Below are 6,393 nucleotides of genomic sequence, written 5' to 3'. Positions count from 1 at the left end.
TTTATGGTAAATATGACTGAGATGTTAAGTAGTGATATAGAAAGGAATGCAATGCTTTAGATATTTTTGCTTTGAGCTTTCTCCTTTATAGTTTGCAAAAGCTATATGTCTCTAAACATACTGTTTTTTATTATTCACCATATTTGTCATATTTCTTTCTTTTATGTTTGTAAATTCTTTGCAATCAATATAGATAATTCTTGTACTTGCTTTCTAGCTCATAACTGATTGCTGCCTGTTTTAGATTAGCCCCAAATACAGAGGCCATATGCCATGTAATCCTATTGACTGACCATTGGTGATTAACTCAGAGGTGGGTGGGTATCTTAGCAAATGGGCCATATGTAAAATTTTAAAAATACATATTTAATATTTACCAGTAGCAAAAACAGAAATGAAATGTCACTGGATCTGAACTTCATTTCTGCAGATTTTGGAGAGAAGGTCCATAAATTTCTACTACTGAGTTCCTTTGGAGGGAACTGGTTTCATCACATCCTTAGCTATGATAAGTCAGCTATTTCTTATAATATGCCTGATACCTCAGAGCCTACCAATAATTTGCTTCATTAATTTAACTATCCAGAATACGTTTCTGTTATCTGCACTTACAATAAGTTTATCTAACTCATAAATTAAGACCAGTTGTATTAGCCAGGCTTCCACTGTTGTATCAAGCCAGATGCTTCAGGATGGTGAGGGAACATCAGGATTATTAGAAAATAGAACAAAAACTACAAGAAACGAATGAATTTAGAATTAGCTATTGGGTCTATGTGGGCAAAAAACAATGTGCTTCCCCTCCCAGTTACAAGATGGGACTCTTTTTATCAGTAAGGATACAGCAAATCACCTTGAAGCATGCACAATGAGGGGCTAACTAAAAAGAGAAAAATGGTACGGATGAACTTATTTGCAAAGCAGAAATACAGTCACAAATGTAGAAAACAAACTCATGGTTACAACAGGGGCAAAGGGAGGGGTGGGATGAATTGGGAGATTGGGATTGACATATATACACTACTATATATAAAATAGATAACTGATGAGAACCTACTGTACAGCACAGGGAACTCTACTCAGTGCTCTGTGGTGACCTAAATGGGAAGGAAATCTAAAAAAGAGTGGATATATGTATATGTATAACTGATTCACTTTGCTGTACAGCAGAAACTAACCCAACATTGTAAAGAAACTATACTCCAATAAAACTTAATTAAAAAATAAAAAAACAGCAGGTTTTGGAGGTAGAGTGCTATGGACTGAATTGTTCCTTCCACAAATTTATATGTTGAGGTTTTAACCCCCAATGTGACTATATTTGGAGACAGGCTTTTTAGGAAAATTAGGGTAGGATCCTAATCTGATAGGATTTATGAGTTTATAAGAAGAGGAAGAGAGAGATTCCTCCCTCTCTCCATGCACAGGCACCAGAGAAAGGTCAAATGAACACACAGTAAGAAGGCAGTCATTTACAAGCCAGAAAGAGAGCTCCCACCACAAACCAAATCATGCTGGTACCTTGATCTCAGGCTTGCAGTTCCAGAAACTGTGAGAAATTTTTTTTTTCATTTAAGCCATTTTATGACATTTCGTTATGGCAGCCCAAGTAGACTAAGACATGAAGTAGGATCAAAAGGCTCTGATACAAAAAAGTGTAGACTTCTGACTGAGCAAAGCTGTGTTAATGTGAGAAATGAGTAATAGAAGACAGATAAAGACTTTACTTCATTACAGATGACCACTGAGGACTAAAAATATGCCCCAACAAAGAAAGATAGTGTAATATCTTATTGTAGCATATTTTTAGTTCCACTGATAATCAGACTTACTGTGTACTTCTTTTGGTCATTTCACGGTAAGGTAAATGACTCTTAATATGTAAATCCCAAGAAGTATGCTAAGTGACGTTAACTTTCCATAGACTTCATTGCAGAATTTTTTGGTACTGGCTGGTCTCCAGCTCCTAGGCAAAGACTGAATAAGTGTGCTAACCAGTTGTCTGTAAAAGTTTATTTGCCTTGCTGCTTTCTAAAATTCTTTTTCACAGAATATCATTTCCATAACCAGAAGATACTATATTGAGAGACCATAAATAAGCAAGGGTCGTTTTGATTCTGGACCAAAAACAAGTACTCTGGGCTAATCCCATGACAGATTAAATATAACTAGAGAAATTTTAAATATAGCAATTCTCACAATGAGTGATAAAAGCTACTTGCTGAATTTTAACAGCAGAGAATAGGAAAGAAAAAAAAAACCCACAGTGATGTGGAATGGGGGTAGATTAGGAAGATTTATAGTGGATATTCTTTGGTAAGAACCAGAAATATGTAATATTTAGAAATATAGACATAATTTAATATCAGTATAACAATATAGCTAACTAAATAGTATGTTGTCAAAATATTTAATTGCTGTATAACAATCCTTGTTTGATAACATTTCCACTCTTATTCATAAAATAATTCTCAGTTGTCCTTCTATTACAACCCTTTTCTTACCCTACTTACATTTTCAAAGTGCATCTAACTCACGTTTCAAAAAATTCTAAGCTAGATTATATGCCAAGAGTTAGAAGCTGTCACTATCAATAAAGATAGAATATTGCTTACGTCAGTGTCCATTTTTGTGATGATAGAAAATAAAATATGCGGAAGTGGTAGAATTAATGGGCCATTGAAAATTATTTACAAAGGAAATAAATCCACTAAGAGATGTTAAATACATAATTTTAAAGAACACCTGAAATGTGGAAGTTTGGAGACAGATATAAAGAAAAATAATCAAGACTCTGAATTAAGTCCACAATAAGTTAAGAACCTAAAGGAATGGATGTATAATTAATAAATTGCTGTATATGTACCCACAATTTATTTTTATACTAGATTTATTTTATTTCATAAAAATATTATTTCTACTATTGTAAGATACTTCAATTCTTTAACAGAGTTGTATGTCTCTTCTGAAATTTATTTTATTCCTATGTGAATATGAATTTTAACTTTTAGAATTTTCTTGTAATCAAATACATTAAAATATTTTCAAGGGTTTTATTGCTTTAAATGGTTATTTGGGATTGAGAATAAAACTTGAGTAAGTATACTGTTTATTCTTTATTCCTAAAATTTACAGTGGTGGTTGGTGGTGGGGATTCATTGTCTAAGAGTGTGATGGTGGGCTAATCATCTAGAGTTATAAAAACCTGAATCTACAACTGATAACTTGTCTAAATCTCTTTTCCTCTTTTAGTTAGGGAAAATTTATGAATTTCAGTTTTGCCAGCCCTATCTGAGAAGGAAATAATAATAGAAGTAAAAGAACATTGAGTCAGAAAATGAATAACATGTAGATGATTTTTTTAAAAAAGGAAAGCATAAGACAGGCAGATGTAGAAGCAAACACAATGGACAGGAATGTCCATGGTACATTCTAGATGGCAGTGAGCAAACTGCCCAGACCAGCACAAAGGGCACATAAAGTTGAACTGTAGAAGGTCTTGAAATACTAGGCAAACAACATTCATTTTTATCCTATGAGCACTGGCAAATTATTAAAAATTGGGGCACAGAGCTAAGGAAATAAAAGATTTAAGTTTAATTTTTTTTAATTACAACTATTATCTCAGGTACTAATTTTTCCTACATTGCTGTTCTCCAATTTCTCTGCCAACATTTGCATGGACTGGAACAAGGAGAAATGGACGGAGTAGAGACTAATTAAAAAGTCATTGCCCCAGTCCTGGTTGAGGAATTTGAAAAGCAAAACAACAGGGATTGGTATGGATAATTTGGATAGGAGGAAATCTCTCCAGAATGGGACTTGGATTTTATTTAGATGTAATACCTCAGTGACCACTTTGGATTGAAAGGCTTTACCTAAAAATGCAACAAGATTTTTATGCAAAGTAATTGGTATGGAAGAGATCAATGCCACTGAAGACCATGAGTGAGGAGTCTCCTATGGCAAGAATAGTCAGAGGTTAGAACCACCGTGGTAAAGTCTACAATTTAGCCATACACTATTTGTTCTGTTGTTTTACACTGTAATACCTCTCTGTATTCTCAAAATAACTAGCACACATTTTTGAACAGTGCAATCCTCAAGGAGATGTTCAACATTGTGAAATCATATTTAAAAGGGTTGGGAAGAGGGGCACAATATAAAAATATCCAGGATTAAAAACTCTATAGAGGCAAGAAATCTTAATCTGAGATGATTTGGACATATGTAGATCCTCAGGAATCCTTAAAGAACCTGAAAGATGGGTGTGGGTTCAAAGAGCTTTAAATATGAACTGACCCCAGTACTTCAGAGAGCACTACAAACATTCTGACACTTGACCTTGGGGTTTAAGTGGTATCTTAGTCCTAGATGGCAGAAAATTGATAATAAAAATAATAATAAACTGAATAATACGAAATGCTTGTGGAAAGTCAAGGACAAATGGCCTAACAACATTCTACAGGAGTTAAAATGAAGGAAAGAGATAAATATCCTATAAACCTGAAGTTTAAGTAAAGAAATGTGCTTAAGGGGGACAGTATAGGAAACCCAATACTCTGAGATGGGAGGGCAGGATGGTAATAAGAGTACGGAGACATCTAATGCATTTTATAATGAATATAAATAATAGTATTGTAGTATAATTGCAGTATGTAGTATATTATAACATGTATGTAATGTGATTTTATGTAATGTGATAAATATTGCTATATCACAATCATATTATGATGTATAAATGTATCAAAGTAACTCACTGTACAACTTAAACTTATACAATGTAACATGTCAAATTTATTCAATTAAAAAAAAAACAGGGGGCTTCTCTGGTGGCGCAGTGGTTGGGAGTCCGCCTGCCGATGCAAGGGACGCGGGTTCGTGCCCCGGGTCCGGGAGGATCCCATATGCCGCGGAGTGGCTGGGCCCGTGAGCCATAGCCGCTGAGCCTGCGCGCCCGGAGCCTGTGCTCTGTAACGGGAGAGGCCACAGCAGTGAGAGGCCCGCGTACAGCAAAAACAAAAAAAATACTTCTAAATAATGAATACAAATAACCTTAATTCCCATGAGCAATGTCATATAAAATGTATATTTTACATTCCTTATTAAAATATGACCTATTAAAATTAACTTAGGTTCTATTAATAGTTTAAGCCTTTTTTCCTAAAATGCCAAAAACCTTTTTCCTACAGTGTATTTAGCAGTGTAAATATTTTAATATTTGAATAGCACAGTATTTTATTTTTTTTATTTTAATTTTTTAAACATCTTTATTGGAGTATAATTGCTTTACAATGGTGTGTTAGTTTCTGCTGTATAACAAAGTGAATCAGCTATACATATACATATATCCCCATATCCCCTCCCTCTTGTGTCTCCCTCCCACCCTCCCTATCCTACCCCTCTAGGTGATCACAAAGCACCAAGCTAATCTCCCTGTAGCACAGTATTTTAAATTGCTGAAATATATGTTACTTAGAATTCAGTATATGTTACTTAAAATTCACAAATCATGCAAATGTTCCTTACAAAGGGAGGGCTTTCCTTCCTTCTGTAGAGAACAAAATGGAAAAAGATGGAGAAAAGATCTTAGAACTAACTAAACTATAAATATAGTAGTAGTACTACTCCTACTAATAAAAATAATAACAGAAAAGTGACTTTTTGACTGCTTACTGTTTTCTGGTGCTCTCTATTTTCAAGTTTATATAACAAAATAACTGTAGGTTGTAGGCCCTATTTTATCATATTGGTAAGGAAATTAAATCTTAAAAGATTAAAAAATGTGTTGAACTCATATCTCAATGAGTCCAGCATTCTAACTTTGAACTTCAATACCACCTTGTTTTAAATAATATTTATTTATGTAGAGCTTTTTGGTTTGCAAATCACTTGCAATAAATTGCTTGAACATCACAACATAATCTTGAGCATATACAAGAAGTATAATTATTTTTGTTTTACAAATGAGAAGCTTTAGTCCCAAAGAAATATTACACATCCTCTTTTTTGCAAAAATGCATGCCTTGTAAGTGGTACAGCCACTAATGTAAAACCCTATATACTGACTGTTTTGTTAGAATAATATTTTCAAAAGCATTTTTAAAATATAATAATCCACGATTTAGATTCCTAGGCTTCATATATTTTTTGTAGGGGTTCCTATAAACAGTTGAAATCAAATATTTATCTTAATATTTTTTGTAGAGTTTAGAATATGTAAAACTGAAGTGGGGTATGAAAAAAGAAACTTAAAGTTGAGACTTTTTAGCATAACCGTCAATCTCAGTGCCTGATGACCTATTGGTAAATGCATTTACTTAATTTTTTGAACATCTCTGATGTTGCTATATTTATGCTGTCATGTAAATGACAATCACGTTCATTTCATAT

The sequence above is a fragment of the Pseudorca crassidens genome, chromosome 6, assembly GCF_039906515.1.
Source record: "Pseudorca crassidens isolate mPseCra1 chromosome 6, mPseCra1.hap1, whole genome shotgun sequence".
In the NCBI taxonomy this organism is placed as follows: domain Eukaryota; kingdom Metazoa; phylum Chordata; class Mammalia; order Artiodactyla; family Delphinidae; genus Pseudorca; species Pseudorca crassidens.
Note: the sequence above shows the minus strand (reverse complement) of the source record.